The 17,682-nt window shown below is 40.1% G+C and overlaps 1 protein-coding gene across 3 annotated transcripts in view; it reads left to right on the top strand.

Moving 5' to 3' along the window:
• wu:fc17b08 (uncharacterized) overlaps positions 1-17,682 on the top strand; it is a 118,038-nt gene that overhangs the window by 64,321 nt on the left and 36,035 nt on the right. Inside the window, exon 1 of one of the 3 annotated variants that reach the window (XM_063071368.1) lies at positions 2,709-2,762. The exons of the other annotated variants lie outside the window; for them this stretch is intronic. The gene's annotated coding sequence lies outside the window, so the exon portion shown is untranslated. Of the gene's footprint in view, positions 1-2,708; positions 2,763-17,682 lie in introns of those variants that run through there. 3 annotated transcript variants of the gene reach the window in all.

Genomic DNA, 17,682 nt, shown 5'->3' with positions numbered 1-17,682 from the left:
GGGTAAATTGAAGGGATTAAAGGCAGATAAATCCCCAGGGCCAGATGGTCTGCATCCCAGAGTGCTTAAGGAAGTAGCCCAAGAAATAGTGAATGCATTAGTGATAATTTTTCAGAAGTCGTTAGATTCTGGACTAGTTCCTGAGGATTGGAGGGTGGCTAATGTAACCCCACTTTTTAAAAAAGGAGGGAGAGAGAAACCAGGGAATTATAGACCAGTTAGCCTAACGTCGGTGGTGGGGAAACTGCTGGAGTCAGTTATCAAAGATGTGATAACAGCACATTTGGAAAGCGGTGAAATCATTGGACAAAGTCAGCATGGATTTGTGAAAGGAAAATCATGTCTGACAAATCTCATAGAATTTTTTGAGGATATAGCTAGTAGAGTGGATAGGGGAGAACCAGTGGATGTGGTATATTTGGATTTTCAAAAGGCTTTTGACAAGGTCCCACACAGGAGATTAGTGTGCAAACTTAAAGCACACGGTATTGGGGGTATGGTATTGATGTGGATAGAGAATTGGTTAGCAGACAGGAAGCAAAGAGTGGGAATAAACGGGACCTTTTCAGAATGGCAGGCAGTTACTAGTGGGGTACCGCAAGGCTCAGTGCTGGGACCCCAGTTGTTTACAATATATATTAATGACTTGGATGAGGGAATTAAATGCAGCATCTCCAAGTTTGCGGATGACACGAAGCTGGGTGGCAGTGTTAGCTGTGAGGAGGATGCTAAGAGGATGCAGGGTGACTTGGATAGGTTGGGTGAGTGGGCAAATTCATGGCAGATGCAATTTAATGTGGATAAATGTGAAGTTATCCACTTTGGTGGGAAAAATAGGAAAACAGATTATTATCTGAATGGTGGCCGATTAGGAAAAAGGGAGGTGCAACGAGACCTGGGTGTCATTATACACCAGTCATTGAAAGTGGGCATGCAGGTACAGCAGGTGGTGAAAAAGGCGAATGGTATGCTGGCATTTATAGCGAGAGGATTCGAGTACAGGAGCAGGGAGGTACTACTGCAGTTGTACAAGGCCTTGGTGAGACCACACCTGGAGTATTGTGTGCAGTTTTGGTCCCCTAATCTGAGGAAAGACATCCTTGCCTTAGAGGGAGTACAAAGAAGGTTCACCAGATTGATTCCTGGGATGGCAGGACTTTCATATGAAGAAAGACTGGATGAACTAGGCTTGTACTCGTTGGAATTTAGAAGATTGAGAGGGGATCTGATTGAAACGTATAAAATCCTAAAGGGATTAGACAGGCTAGATGCAGGAAGATTGTTCCCGATGTTGGGGAAGTCCAGAACGAGGGGTCACAGTTTGAGGATAAAGGGGAAGCCTTTTAGGACTGAGATTAGGAAAAACTTTTTCACACAGAGAGTGGTGAATCTGTGGAATTCTCTGCCACAGGAAACAGTTGAGGCCGGTTCATTGGCTATATTTAAGAGGGAGTTAGATATGGCCCTTGTGGCTACGGGGATCAGGGGGTATGGAGGGAAGGCTGGTGCAGGGTTCTGAGTTGGATGATCAGCCATGATCATAATAAATGGCGTTGCAGGCTCGAAGGGCCGTATGGCCTACTCCTGTACCTATTTTCTATGTTTCTATGTTAAAACCCCTGTGGTCATTCCCTCAAGTGTCCAATGTGGCAGGAATTGAGTTTTTGATATGTGCTGTTATCAGCTATTCAAAGTACTGCATGTTGATTGGCACTAGTGCCACTGGGCGGTGGTGTTTGGTACAGGGATGACAGTGGTTGATTTGAAGCATGTGGGGACAGCAGCTTGGTTAAGTGATGTGTTGAAGATGTCCATGAAGAACATCTCAATTTGGTATGTTGTATGGTCCAGCTGCCTTATGGGGGTTGACTCTTTGTAGAGTCCTTCTCACGTCTGCTGCTGTTACAGAGAGTGGCTACTCACCTGGGAGGTGGGTAGTTTCTGTGGCCGGTGTTATGGCACGAAGCGTGCATAAAAGTTGTTTGGAGTGTCAGAGAGTAAGGTGGCATTGGTGCAGTCAATGCTGTTTTTCCTTGCATAGTCAGTAATGTTTCTGAATTTGTTGCGCATAGGCATCCTTTGCCCTCCTGATACCCAAGATGAAGTTTTCCCCGGCTGCTCTAAAGGCTGATTTAAAGCCTGGTTTATACTTCTGCGTTAACTGGGAAGCTATTACAGCGTAGGGTGGTATGCGATGCTACCAAGCGGACCAATCACCGTTCTTACGCGGCAACGCAAGCTCACGCGTAGGGTTTACGGCGACACGTTGGCGGTGAAGTATAAAGGCTGATTTATACTTCTGCGTCAACGCGTCGCCGAAAGGTCTGCGTCACCGCAAACCCTACGCAAGGCCGTCGCGGAACCCTTCGCGAGAGTTTGCGTTGCTGCGTCGCGCACAATTCCCTAATGTAACCGCACGTCGCGGCAACGCAGACTGCAGCAGCTGTGATTGGTCCGCTTGGTAGCATCGCATGTCATCCTACGCTGCAATAGCTTCCCATTGGGCGTCTTAAGGGTAGGGAAGGAACTCTGGCTGCAATGCTTTCCATAAAGCTTTACAGACCTCCGAAATTATGGAGGACACATTTCGCACGAAAAAAGACGATCCCCAAGACTACCATGACCATGAAGCCTTGCGCGAGCAGGTGAGTGCGCATGCGTGACGTACGCGAATGCCTAGCGTCAGACACATCAATGCTCACAACGCGCATAGACCACTTGGGTAGGTTGCGGCGTCTAGTTAACGCAGAAGTATAAACCAGGTAAGAGCTGTTATATCACTGGACTTCAAGGCAGCATCCTGGGCTTTTAGTATGACAAACTGAACTTGGAGCACTATTTTGTGAAACCCAAGTATGGTAAAATGCGTTCTTTGTAGATTTTCTGTGAGCAATTGAAGTGGGAAATGTAGGTTGGAGAAATACTTTGTGTAGATATAATAGCTTTTTAAAATATACTTAAAAACAATATGTAAAATTTTGCACTGTAAGTAGCACAGCTTTTCAAATTTTAATCCAGTGAAGTCATCCTTTTCCAATATTGTATACTGTAGCTTTGCACAAACACGCACTGACTTCATTTGAAATGGTTAAGAGATTTTATCAGTACAACAGTGCATTAGATTATGCTCTCATCTTGCCTTTCCTGGAAGATGTGTGTATTTTTTAATTCAAATTATGGGAATAAATCTTGCAAGAGACAAGTCAAAAGTTCAAAGTGTATTGTATTATCAGAGTTACATGTATGTCACCACGGACAACCCTGAGGTTCTTTTTCCTGCGGGCTTACTCTGCAACTCTATAGAAAAATAACTATAACAGGATCAATGAAAAATCAAGTAGAGCATAGAAGACAACAAACTGCAAAGATAAATAAATAGCAGTAAGTAATGAGAGCATGAAATAACTAGATAAAGAGTCCTTAAAGTGACATAATTGGTTGTGGAAACATCTCAATAGATGTGTAGTTATCCCCTTTTGTTCAAGAGCCTGATGGCTGAGACAAAGTAACTATTCTTGTACCTAGTGGTACGAGTTCTGAAGCTCTGCTACCTTCTACCTGATGGTAGCAGCAAGAAGAGAGCATGGCCTGGATGGTGAGGATCTTTGATTCTGCTTTCCTATGACAGCATTTCATGCAGATGTGCTCAATGATTGGGAGGGCTTTACCTGTGATGTACTGGGCTGAATCCACTACCTCTTGTAGGAATTTCCATTCAAAGTCATTGGTGTTTCCATACCAGGCCATGATGAAGTTTGTAAAAGTTTTCTCTAAACTCCTAAGGAAGTAGAGGCACTGTCATGCTTGTACTGTCCAAGTCTATGTGCTTGTACTGTGAATTCTGTCATCGCCTGGCAAATTTACAGATTGAACTATTAATGAGGATTATCTGTTGGGAAGCGACTGTACTGGATACAATGTTTGTTTTACATTCCCCTTTATTTTGTTCTTCATTAAAATAAGAAGTCAGTAATAATTGAGTAGAATGTAAAATTGACACTCCTCACAATTCCATACATCTCCAGCAAGGTGAACTGGATTAAAATCACCTCCATAAATTCAGATATACATCCATCTAAATCACTTGTTGAAGTATAGGAAATTCAATTTGATGATATAAATTCAAATAGTCACTGAATGTTTGAAACAAAAAATAAGAATGCTAGTGCAAATGTATGTCTGGTATCTTGGTGGAAAGCAATTTGCCAGTTTTGCTATGATTGTGACTTTATTTAAAACAAAGCAAGCGAGAAAGATGGGTGTGGTTTCCTTGTTTTCTTTCCTGTTCGTGTGACCTATTAGAACAGTTTTTTTTTATTTTAGTAGAATTTATAAAGTCTTGATGTGCCTAAAAGCTTCCACATCTCTGTAGGGAAGAACACAGTTACAGATCTAATTATCTTGATACCATGAGTAAATAGGGTGGTAATAGTGATTACAGTGAAAACGTATTTAAAGCCTTTCAGATTAAGCGTGATTTACTTCCGTTCCACGACAGCACTACCATCAACCACCACAATCTCTTCCCCCCCCCCCCCCCAACTGCATCATAGTTGGAAATGTTTATTCTGGAGCAGAAGTATTGTTCCAGTAGCAGCATGAGAAAGTAGGATACCAGCACTTTGGCTGTTCATTGAGTTAGCTTGCCTGCAATATTTCGCTCTCCTATTTACATTGCTTCCAAACATCAGTAGATTGACACAAAATTACTAACACTAGAGATTCTGCAGATGCGGAAAATCCAGAGCAACACACACGCAAAATATTGGAGGAACTCAGCAGGTCAGGCAGCTTCTTATGGAAATGAGTAAGCAGCCGACCTTCTGTGCCAAGACACTTCTTTGGGATTTGCAGTAATTAAATCATTACATTTCTCTGCTTAACATCCAGCTGGCTGGATGTGGTGGTGCTGGTAAAATATTTGAATGTCATTGTATTGAACCGTATTATTTGCAATTAAAAAGTCTGTAAATGACTGGCCTCTTGTGTTACAATGAGAACACATTCAAATTAGTAGGATTCCAATAAAAACCTTGCACTGATGTCACACTATCTAACCACATGAATAATAGCCTTCAGTTGGAAACTGATACCAATCACAAAGTTTTCCTTGGGTTCCTAAACTCAGGTATTTGTGGCTATTATGTGCAGCACGAGAATCTGAGTGGTAGGCACTGGTAGTTAAAATTACTGCATGCTTCTCAGACTAATTAAATATCAACTGCCACTCATCTATTTCTAAATTTATTGGTCTCAATCCAGTGGATCATTGTTCATTTAGAACTCCCACTTGTGATGTGCTTGTTAATATAAATAACTGTTGTAAATATAAATAACTTAACCTTTTTGATATTCGAACAATTGAAGCCAATTTGTATGGCCTTTGAGCACTATCCAATCCCTAAAGTTTCTGAACCATTTTAATCTGTTCTTTCATTTTTTTTTGCTCTTTGCACTGTTTCCTGTGGTCTTGAGAATATTTATAGCTTTATATTCATAGCAAAAACAGCATCATTCTCAGACATAAGACAATAAGATATAGGAGCAGAATTAGGCCATTTGGTCCATCAAGTCTGCTTTGCCATTTTATCATGACTGACCCATTTTCCCTCTCAGCCCCAATCTCCTGCCTTCTCCCCATATCCCTTCATGCCCTGACTAATCAAGAATCTATCAACCTCTACCTTAAATATACCCATTGACTTGGCCTCCACAGCCACTTCTGGCAACAAATTCCACAGATTCACCACTCTATGGTTTAAAAAAAAAATTCTTCCTCGCTCTGTTCTAAAAGGATCCCCTCTATTCTGAGGCTGTATCCTCTGGTCTTCGACGACTCCACTACAGGAAATATTTTCTCCACATCCACCCTATCAAGGTCCTTCAACATTTAACAAGTTTCAATGAGATCACCCCTCATTCTTCTGAATTCCAGTGAGTACAGACCCAGAGCCATCAAACGTTCCTCATATGACAAGCCTTTCAATCCTGGAATAATTTTCATTAACTTCCTTTGAACCTTCTCCAATGTCAGCACATCCTATATAAGATAGGGGGCCCAAAACTGCTCTCAGTACTCTGTGAGGCCTCACTGGTGCTTTATAAAACCTCAACTTGCATCTTTGCTTTTATATTCTAGTTCTCTCGAAGTAATGAATGCTAACATTGCACTTGCCTTCCTCACCACCGACTTGACCTGTAAATTAACCTTTAAGGACTCCCAAGTCCCTTTGCACCTCAGATTTTTTAAATTTATCTCCATTTAGAAAATAGTCTGCTTTTATTTCTTCTTCCAAAGTGTATGACCATACGCTTCCAAACATTGTATTCCATCTGCCTCTTCTTTATCCATTTTCCTAATCTAAGTCCTTCTCTACCTTTTCTGCTTCCTCAAAACTACCTGCCCCTCCACCTATCATCATATCATCTGCAAACTTTGCTATAAAACCATCAATTCTGTCATCCAAATCATTGACATATAACATAAAAAGAAGCAGTCCCAACACAAACCCCTGTGGAACACCACTTTTCACCAGCAGCCAACCAGAAAAAGCTCCTTATATTCCCACTCTTTGCCTTTTAGCCAATGCTCTATTCATGTTAGTATCTTTCGTTTAATACCATAGGCTCGTAACTTGTTAAGCAGGCTCATGTGTGGCACCTTGTCAAAGGCCTTCCGAAAATCCAAGTACACAGCATCCACCAATTCTCCTTTGTCTTTCCCGCTTGTTATTCCTTCAAAGGATTCCAACAGGATTTGTCAGGCAAGATATTTCCTTAAGAAAACCATACTGATTATGGCCAATTTTATTATGTGCTTCCAAGTACCCTGAACCCACATCCTTAACAATTAACTCCAACATCTTGAGGTCAGACTAACTGGCCTAAAATTTCCTTTCTTCTACCTCCTTCCCTTGAAATGTGGAGTGACATTTGCAATTTTCCAGTCTTCTGGAACTATGCCAGAATCAATTGATTCTTGAAAGATCATTTCTAATGCCTCCAGAATCTCTTAAGTCACCTCTTTCAGGACTCTGGGGTGTATATCATCTGATCTGGGTGACTTGTCAAGCTTCAGACCTTTCACAGTTTCCCAAGAACCTTCTTTTTCCCTAATAATGGCGTCTTCTCACACTTTTGACCCCGACACTGTCAAACTTGTGGCGTATTGCTGGTGTCTTCCACAATGAAGACTGGTGGAAAATACTTACTTAGTTTGTCTGCCATTTCCTTGTCTCCATTACTACCTCAACAGCATCATTTTCCAGTGATCTGATATCTACTCACCTCTCTTTTACACTTTATGTACCTGAAGAAACTTTTGATTTCCTCTGTAATATTATTAGCCAAATTGCCTTTGTATTCCATCTTTCCCTCGATGGCTTTTTTAGTTTCCTTCTGTTGGTTTTTAAAAGCTTCCCAATCCTCTAACTTCCCACTAATTTTTGCTCTATTATATGCTCTGTCTTTTTGGTTTTTATGTTGGCTTTGACTTCTCTTGTCAGCCACGATTGTGTCATCCTGCCTGAAGAATACTTCTTTGGGATGTATTCCGCACCTTTTGAATTGCCCCCAGAAACTCCAGCCATTGCTGCTCTGTCATCATCCCACTAGTGTTCTATTCCAATCAATTTTGCTAGTTTCTCTCTCGTGTTTCTGTAACTTTACTCCACTGTAATACCGATACATCTTGACTTTAACTTCTCCTCAAATTGCAGGGTGAATCCAATCAAATTATAATCACATTCTCCTAAGGGTTCCTTTACCTTAAGCTCTCTAATCAATTCTGGTTCATTGCACAGCACCCAATCCAGAATGCCTGATCCCCTAGTGGGCTTAACAATGAGCTGCTCTAAAAAGTCATCTCATAGGCATTCTAGGGATTTCCCCCTCTCGGGATCCAGCACCAATCTGATTTTTCCCAGTCTACCTGCATATTGAAATCCCCCATGACTATTCTAATATTGACCTTTTGACATGCATTTCTATCTCCCATTGTAATTTGTAGACCATACCTTTACTACTATTTGAGAATCTGTATACAACTCCCATCAGGGTCTTTTTATCCTTGTAGTCCTTAGCTCTACTCACAATTCTACACCATCTGATCCTATGCCATCCCTCATTATTTGCGTTCATTTATTACCAATATAGCCACAGCACCCCCTCTGCCTTCCTGCCTGCACTTTCAATACAATGTATATCCTTCGACATGAAGCTCCCAGCTATAGTCTTCTTTCAGCCACGATTCAGTGATGCCTACAACATCATACATGCCAATCTGTAACTGTGCTACAAGTTCATCTACCTTATTCTGTATACTGTGTGCATTCAAATATAACATCTTTGGTCTTGTGGATTTTTTTTGTCTACCTTTTTATATTGCAATTCATTCTGTTGACTGCAATTTTGCCCTATTATCTGTCTCTCCCTGCTAGCAGTCTCACTGCACACTGCCTCTGTTCGTAAACCAACTGCCCCATCCTCAGCCTTGTCACTCCGGTTTCCACCCCCTCAGCCATATTCGTTTAAACCCTCCCAAACTGCTCTAGCAAACCTGCTCGCAAAGATATTGGTCCCCTTTGGGTTCATATGTAACCTGCCCCTTTTGTCAAGTTGTATCTTCCCTAGAAGATATGGCCTCCCTCACTAGTCCCCTTCTTGCATGGTCTTGCAGTTTTTGAGGACAGCCTGTTCTAGGCAGATTTACAGCTGTGCCATATTCTTTCCATTTTTTTGATTGACTTACTGTGACTGTACTCCAAGGGATATTCACTGACTTGGGCATTTTCTTGTAACCATCTCCTCCTGACTTGTGCTTTTCAATAACATTTTCATGGAGTAACTAGGAATGTTCTTTTGTCTTCATGATGTAGTTTTTGCCAGGATACTGACTCACCAGCAGTTGGACTTTCCACATACAGGTGTATTTTTACTACTATCAATGGAAACATCTTGACTGTGCACAGCTCTCCAAAAACAGATCTCCCTTTAACTAATTATGTGATTTCTAAAACCAATTGGTGGTTCCAGTGGTAATTTGGTGTGTCATATTAAAGGGGGTGATTACTTATGCATCAATTATTGTTTTATATTTGTAATTAACTTGGATCACTTTGTAGAGATCTGTTTTCACTTTGACATGATAGTCTTGGTTTTGAACAGTGTCATAAAAGCAAATTAAATCCACTGTGATCCAATGTTGTAAAGCAATAAAACATGAAGACTTCCAAGGGGGGTGAATACTTTTTATAGGCACTGTACATTGTCTACTTGCACCTGCTTTATTTTTATTCGTCCTTTCTATTGAATCCCATTTCCTGATTAGGCACAGTTCAACTCCAAAAACTGCTGCGAAGTGCTGCCTTTTTTTTTAAATCAACCTCCTGCAGTGGATTTAAATGTAAATGTTCATTGCGCTCCTGCTCACTGGGCAAGTCCAACTTGGCTACCAAAAGATGACATTGAGATTCTACAGCATGACTGACAGAGCTCCACATGAAAGTAGGGAAGTGCAAGTTCTCATGTATACTTGGTTAGTAAACCATTGAGTAACTTGTGTTAGTTCCTGTAGAGTAACCATAAGCTTGTTCATCAGTTGGAATCTGCTGGATTTTTGTCTTTACAGCTCTTGTAATGTTCTCTGCTGACTTCATTGGGGAATAATGACCAGTAATACATAACATCAGGTTTCCACCAAAATCTAGAGTTCCAGAGGAGGTAGAGTCATTAAATTAAAATTTCTGCTTTAATATGCAAGCTATCTAAGTTACAATAACAGACAACGTTGCCCAACTTTTTTCAGTGTCTAGCTAGAATTTAGTATTTCAATTTCATTTACATATTGGACCTGGAAAGTGGGCAATCTACTCAATTCAGAGGACCTTGAACAAGGGCCTGTAAGAGAAAACAAGGTGCTACTATACAAGCTAATGAGTCATGATGAAGGGTCTCGGCCCAAAACATCGACTGATTACTCTTTTTTTTCTGCTATAGATGCTGCCTGGCCAGCTGAGTTCCTCCAGCATTTTGTGTGTATTACTTTGATTTCCAGCATCTGCAGATTTTCTCTGTGATTCTATTGTTTGATGTTTTCAGACAAATATTTACTATCAGTCAGTACCTCCCCCACCTGCCACCCACCTCTCAGCATTGTATCCATTTGACCTTCTCCAGTTTAATCACTGCATAGCATTGAAGAACCCCTCTTAACCAAGGATTCCCACAGTACCATCAATTAGACTGGCATGTCAATTTACTGAGCTACTGTGGTATTGCAAGCTTTTCTTGCTTATTTTCTGTGTCAGTAACACTAGCAGCTATCATTGGTGGCATCAGAAGTAATATCTTTTGTTATGCTGTTATCACAAGTTGTGGTTGAAATTTAGCATCGTGGAAGAACTTAGTTGTCTGGCTAATTTGTACATAAGAAAAGACTTGAGTCTGCTGGAAGTGAAAGTTCCTCACAGGCCATGTGGGCAACTGAGTGTGGGATTGTTGACTCCAAGTTATGACAGGCATTTACGTTCCCATTGTTGATGCCTAGGCTGAAGATATGTTTGAACAGTGAGAATCATCGTCTTGCCTTGCCTTGCGGATTTCTCTGGAGAACTGGTCTCGAAGAAAACATCTAGTAGCTTCTATTGACTTGGAGAATGTTTTACTGAAAGAATAGTACAAAATAAACAATAGTTGATTAATATTTTCACTAACGCATTAGACTTGACAGAAATGCATTTCCATTCAGTGACACAAATTGATATGCCTGGAGGTCTATAATGAATTTCCTAGTTTACATGGTTTTGATTTTGAACAAAACAGGTTGTTTGTTAGATCATTGCAAGGTTTCATTTTCTGTTTATTTATCAAAGTGCATCAAGTGAACTGAGTGCTTGGTGATGCCTTGCCTTGCTGTTCTGAATTTTACTATAAAATGTGCAGTTTCTTGTATTATTGTTTGAAATAGTTTTGGTATTGATCTTTCTGAAATTCTAATCTTCATTAGTTTGTGCCTCTGTGCCCAGCTTTGATTGGCAAAGATTGCATAATATAAAACTGCAGCAGAAAGAGTACTTTCTAAGTTTTGGATTAGTCGATCACTGAGTCGATCAATGTGTTATGATCTCTTGTGAATTTTTATGGAAACTAGCTAATATGCATAGAATTTCAAAACAATTAAATTTAAGGGACTATTTTTCATTGAAAACCTTTTTTTTATTGCTTTTGTTTTACTTTAAGTCTTTCCCTTTTTAAGGCTCAGCAGGAAAACTGGTTCACTCCTCTTATCTAGTTAAAACTAATTTACAATAGGTTTTTGATTCTAAATTAATCAAGATAGAATTGTATCAAGTGAGTGGGAGTAGAACAGCCAGTGCCTCCATGAACAGTATAAAGAATCTATGGACTCTCACAGGTTCATTCATGAATCCAGCCACAGGAGACTTGCAGAACATAATTGTCTTTGCTCAGTGTCTGATTAGTCATCGAAAGGTACTTTAGAGCACTGGACTAGATAGAACAAGAGAAATAATTTGAAACTAACAAAAAAATCAGAAGCATAGAATGTTTGGGCTACATCATGTTGTGTAATCTCCCCTTTTAAGTTACCAAGGTACAAGAGCTGTGGAGTTGTTCCTTCATGTTATGGAACTTATCAGATAAAGAGGGAGGACTTTGGCTTTAGTCTTGAGGGGAGTTTTCAAAATCTCCAGGAAGATGTAGGAAGCTCTACGAAGGAGAATTGAAACAGAGGCCCAGACAGTAATTTTAAATTGAGTTAAAGTCAGGCTTGCATATGATATTTTGGGATAGCAACCAGGACAATGTAATTTCAAGTAATCCATCAAGCTGTAAAAACAATGGGACATTTGAATCTTATGGGAAACGCTGGCAAAAGAAAAGCTTAAACTGGGCTGGATGGAAATGCTAATATTGGTATCGTTAATGGGAATGAACATGTACTGCATACTGGGTAGTGTTTAGCTGGAATCTGTTATTTTAAAACAGATGAGGAGGAATTTTTTTAGCCAAAGGGATGTGAAAATGTGGAATTCATTGTTACAGATGGCTGTGGTGGCCAAGTTATTGGGTATATTTGGGTATATTTAAAGCGGAGGTCGATAGGTAAGGGTATCAAAGGTTATTGAGAGAAGGCAGGAGAATGGGGTCGGGGAGGGGTCATCAACCACAATGAAATGGGCAGAGCAGACTTTATAGCTGAATGGCCCATGATTCAGGACATTTACAAGGACAGATGTGTAAAAAGTGCCCGTAGGATCACTGGGGACCCAAGCCATCCCAACCACAATCTATTCCAGCTGCTACCATCCAGGAAGCGGTAGCGCAGCATTAAAGCCAGGACCAACAGCTTCTTCCATCAGGCCATCAGACTGATGAATTCACACTGATTTGAGTGTTCTCTATTACATTGATTGTTCTATTTATTATAAAATACTATGATTGCACATTTAGATGGTGACGTAACGTAAAGATTTTTGCTCCTCATGTCTGTGAAGGGTGTAAGAAGTAAAGTCAATCCAATTCTGCTCCTTTGTCTTATGGTCTTAATCCGTGATCAGAAAGAGTAACCTGTTTATTGATAGTTTTGGATTTGGCCTATCAATTTAACTATTATTAGTGAAATATAAGGCACTTTCCTGTAACAAACTAGAGGTAGTGTATAATACTCTAACTAATTATCTCATTAATTATTCCTCAAGACTGGATTGGCTGAAGTCATCAGTATATATCTGTCAGCAGTGTGAAGTCAAAGTAAAATTTCTATTCTATATTAATCGAAGTCCCTTGGTCAAAGGCAGTAAGGTGTCTATACTAAATTATCTCTGCACTCAGGCAGCTGTTACATAGTAGGGTCATCTTCCCAATATATCTAATCCTTTCTTGAATCTGTATGTATCATTATTCTTTTTGAGAGTGAGGGTATCATTGCTCTTGAGGTGGTGGTGATATTAAATCACTGCAATTCTTCTGGTGAAGGGAGTCCGTAGTATTGTTAGGTGGAAGATTCCAGGATTTGGGTCAGAGACAATAAATAAATACTAATATACTTTCAGATCAAGATAATATTTTGACTTTAAGAATCTGGTAGGGATCTTCTCCCTTTATTATCTTCACTGTACACTTGCTGTATATAGACTTTACCACAAATTTGGTTGTGACCAAATGCATTATTATTAACTCTATACTTGCAAGTTTCACTATTAATATTTATTTTAATTTTTTTTAATATTCATACATTAATCTGATTGTGATCCATTTTCAAATTCTGTAAAGTGTAAAAGTATCACAAATTGTGGTTTTGAATAATATGCCAGCCAGATCAGGTAAGTAAACATTTGATAAATGATCTGTAATTTGAGATGTTACATTTGGCTGTGAAAGATTTTGCTGGAGTCGGTGAGGATGAAAATACTCCTAATGGCATGAGGGTTAGAAACCAAAGGATGCAGATTTAAAGTACTTTGGAAAGAGTTGGACAAGAAAGGATCTTTTTATGTAGCAGGTGATTATGTTCATAAAACGTCAGAGCAGAATTAGGCCATTTGGTCCACTGACTCTGCTCCTCCAGTTGATCATGACTGATTTATTATCCCTTTCAACCCATTTCTCCTGCTTGCTCCCCGTAACCATTGATGCCCTGACAAATTAAGAACTTATCAACCTCCACCTTAAATGTACCTAATGACTTGTCTTGCACCACTGTCTGTGGCTTATGAATTCCACAGATTCACCACCATCTGTCTGAAGAAAATCTTCCAAATCTGTTGTATGCTCTTCTATTCTGAGGCTGTGCCCTCTGGTCCTAAACTCCTTAACTGTAGGTGACATCCTCTCCACGTTTCCTCTGTCTAGGCCTTTTCAATATTCGATAGGTTTCAGTAAGATTCCACCCCCCCCCCCCCACCTTCATTCTTCTCAACTCCAGTGAGTACAGGCCCCAGAGCTATCTGAAATGCATTGCCTTGAAAGGGTTGTGTCAGCAAATAACTTTAGTAACTTTTAAGACAATATTGGATAAGTATTTTTTGAGTCAGTACATGGCGGCAGGGATTGGGACAAATTGGATAGCTCTTTGGAAAAAGTTGATGCCAGTGAGGTTGGCAAATGGTCTGCTATGGGTATCATTCTATTAATGTAGTCAATATAAAACAATATCATATTCCTAAATATCTCATTTGACTAATGCACTAAATATCCAGGCCACGTAGACAAGTGAAGTGCTAGGTTAACTCCATGTATGTGCCAATTAATATGATCATAGCTGAGTGGACATAAGTCTGCTATAGTTGACCAGGAAGAAAAATTACAAGCAAGTTTCTACTCCTTGTATCTATACAGTGATTTTCAATAGAAAGTGCACTTTTGTGGATGAGAATGGAATGGACTGATTTGAAACCTTACGATTTTTACAACATAATGATCATTTGGCCAATCACTTGAAAGATTTGTGTAGTATATATTCCTGTCCCTCTGATATTTCCCTTTGGCCTTGCATGTATTCCCTTTTCCAAGATTTGTGAAGAGAGTTATGGAAAGTAGGAAAGTCATTTCCGCAAGCACAAATAAATTATTGGTAACTTTCCAATTAGATTAATCAAAATAGTTTTAAATTGATGTAATTATTGAAAAATTAGTGCAATAATTTATATTGTGGTATTGGTGAATCTGCATCATTTGGCTGACTCTTATTACTTGTTTATAAGTAATGTCACCTTTGTAGAGTGATGAGTGCTAAGTAAGCCTTTGTTTATAGAATAATTGTCCAAGTCCATTCACCAGAAATATATTTATAAAATGTTGCCTGCCCTTACAACTATAGTCATTTTGTATCTTCAGGGAGCCTTTGATTTTGCCCTTCATTTTAAGTTATTTTGGAATGTTGGTGAACATTTTTGTAACCATTTAAATAAAAATAAAATTTGATGCAGAAGATGAGGTTATTAACATCTATAGATTCATAGTGATGTTACCCAAGCAAGCTCTTCTAATAAAGGAGTGACCCCATCCATCCCTTCCTGCCTGTGCGACTCCTGCTCACCTGAGTTTCCTTCCATCCAATCCTAGGCGTCCAGGGAGAATCGGCCAGCAACATTCGGACAGCGAATCGCAAAGTATTGAAGGGGCCTTTCCAAAGTCGCTGAGAAGCTTTCAGACCGTGACACAGGATGGTTATGGATCTTCTGTTATTCTAAAAATACCACTGACTCGGTCAGCCCAAAAGGGTGAGGAAACTATAAACAGGAATGAGACATCTGCCACGTCCAACCTTGGAGCAACATCTCAGCACCGTGCTCAGCACTTAGTTCTAGCCAGAGAGGCCCCTTGGGCCAAACCACATTATGAATTCAATCTCAACAATGCCGCTTTCAGGGGAGATGATATGTGCACCAATGCCAAGGAACTTTCTTCACATCAAGTTGTATTTCAGAGAGGATTGGTTCAGACAAAACATGATGCAAAGAAAGATCAGGCCCGCTCAGCTTCTGTAGATTTGAAGATACCGCAGGTTCGAGGAATGGATCTCACTTGTGGAACCAATGCCACTAATCAGTATACATGCAGCCCTTTGCTCATGAATTCACAGATTGAAAATGCACTTCACAGGAAACTCAGAGTGATCCTTCCGAAGCAGAATTTGTGGCACAGGAAAGGGGTTGTGAATTTGATTGCTGGAGGACATGATTCCTGGGACTCGTTTGTGGATCAGCCAAACTCCAGCAAGCAGCAAAGCACATCCGAGCAAGAAGGTGACTTAAAGCAGCCCAGAAAAAAGCGAGGACGCTATCGGCAATATAATAATGAGATCCTTGAAGAAGCAATCACTGTGGTGATGAACGGGAAGATGAGTGTCTCAAAGGCTCAGAGTACATATGGAATCCCACATAGTACCCTGGAGTATAAAGTGAAAGAGCGGCTGGGTACTCTGAAAAACCCCCCAAAGAGGAAGTTGAAACTCATTGATGTTAAGCCCCAGGAGGCAGATGATCAGCTGGAACACTGTCCAAGCAATTCGAAAGCTGAGTAGGGTGTTGTGTTGGTGCTAATACTACTTGTTATCTGGGTGAGCACTAGCATTAGCATAGCAACAATTTGAAAGGCATCATGGTAGGCATAAAATGGGGACCGTGGGGGGGGGGCCAAAGACATGGTATAAGCACCTTTTTTTAAATAAGAATCTGAATAAGAATTAGAATTCAGAATCCATTTTAATATCACTAACGTGTGTTGTGAATTTATTATTTTGCAGCAGAAGTACAGTGCAATACATTAAAAATGATAAATTATAACACATAAAAATAAATGAGTTAAATAGGATGCCACAATAGGATAGCTGTTGTGTTATCCTATTACAGCTTGGGATGTTGGAGTTTGGAGATCAAATCCAATGCTGTCTAGAAGAAGATTTGTACATCCTTCCCGTGAGCGTTTGAGTTTCTTCCTCGTGGTCTGGTTTCTTCCCACAGTCCAAAGACGTACTAGTTGATTGGTCATTGTAAATTGTCATGTGATTAGGATAGAGTTAGAGATGGGCTGTGGGCTGTATGGCTCGTTGGGCTGGAAAGGCATGATCACATGGTATCTCTCAGTAAATAAATTGAGCAAAAATAGTGAGAGATTATTCATGGGTTGGTTCATTGCCCATTCAGAAATCTGAAAGCGGTTGTTCCTAAAATGATGATTGTGTGTCTTCAGGCTCCTGCCCCTCCTCCCTGATAGTAGCAATGAGAAAAGAGCATGCCCTGGGTGTTGGGGGAACCTGAATGATGGATGCGACCTTGTCTTTTGAAGGTGGTCCTCGATGTGGGGAGGCTAGTGTCCATGATGGGGCTGGCTGAGTCCATAACCCTCTGCAGCTTTGTCTGATCCTGTGCAGTGGCCCCTCCCCTCCACACCAGATGGTGATGCAAACAGTCAGAATGCTTGCCACGGTACATCTGTAGAAATTTGAGGTTTTGGTGACAGACCAGATCATGAAAGTAAAAATAGAAAATGCTTGAATTATTAAGCTTTGGTGAAAGAATAATAACATTTCTCTGTGAATGCTGCTTGACCTGCTGGGTATTTTTGTTATTTTCTATTTTATTTACTTTAAAAGGTTTAAGTGGTTAATAATTATGCACTTTTTGCATAAAGGAGCATCCTGAAACAAATTTCTGAATTTTCAAACCTGGCAGTTTTTTTTAAAGGGGGTCTCTAGCGCTTGCGACAGGATCGCCCTGAACTAAAGCTGATCAATTGATGTTGGTAACCTACAATGCAGGGCAGGCACTTTATTGTAATGGTGTTTCCCGCTCTCCATAGGTAGGATAAATGCAGCATGAAACTGGCAGGCGTACTCAGAATATAAACCTACTCCGTCAAAGGAACAATACTTTTTACCGAACTGTTCTGTCCCTTTAAATTTTAAATTTCTGAATTCGGGATATTTAAATAGGTCAATGCTGCGAATTTCGAAATATGGAAAAATGGGGAACTGAATTTCCTTTTTACAAATGTTTTTCCAAGTCTGCTATCGAACTGCAATAATATACATATGTCCATTTCAGTTTTGGTTGTTTTAAACAAGCAGCGATCTTTATAAAGGGAGTGGAGTATAAATATGCATTATTGGGCAAGTGCTGGCAATACTTCGGTTCTCGCCACCGCAAAATAAATAAAAGG

Source organism: Mobula hypostoma, chromosome 19 (genome assembly GCF_963921235.1).
Source record: "Mobula hypostoma chromosome 19, sMobHyp1.1, whole genome shotgun sequence".
Taxonomy (NCBI): domain Eukaryota; kingdom Metazoa; phylum Chordata; class Chondrichthyes; order Myliobatiformes; family Myliobatidae; genus Mobula; species Mobula hypostoma.
This window is presented reverse-complemented; position numbering and strand designations above follow the sequence as displayed.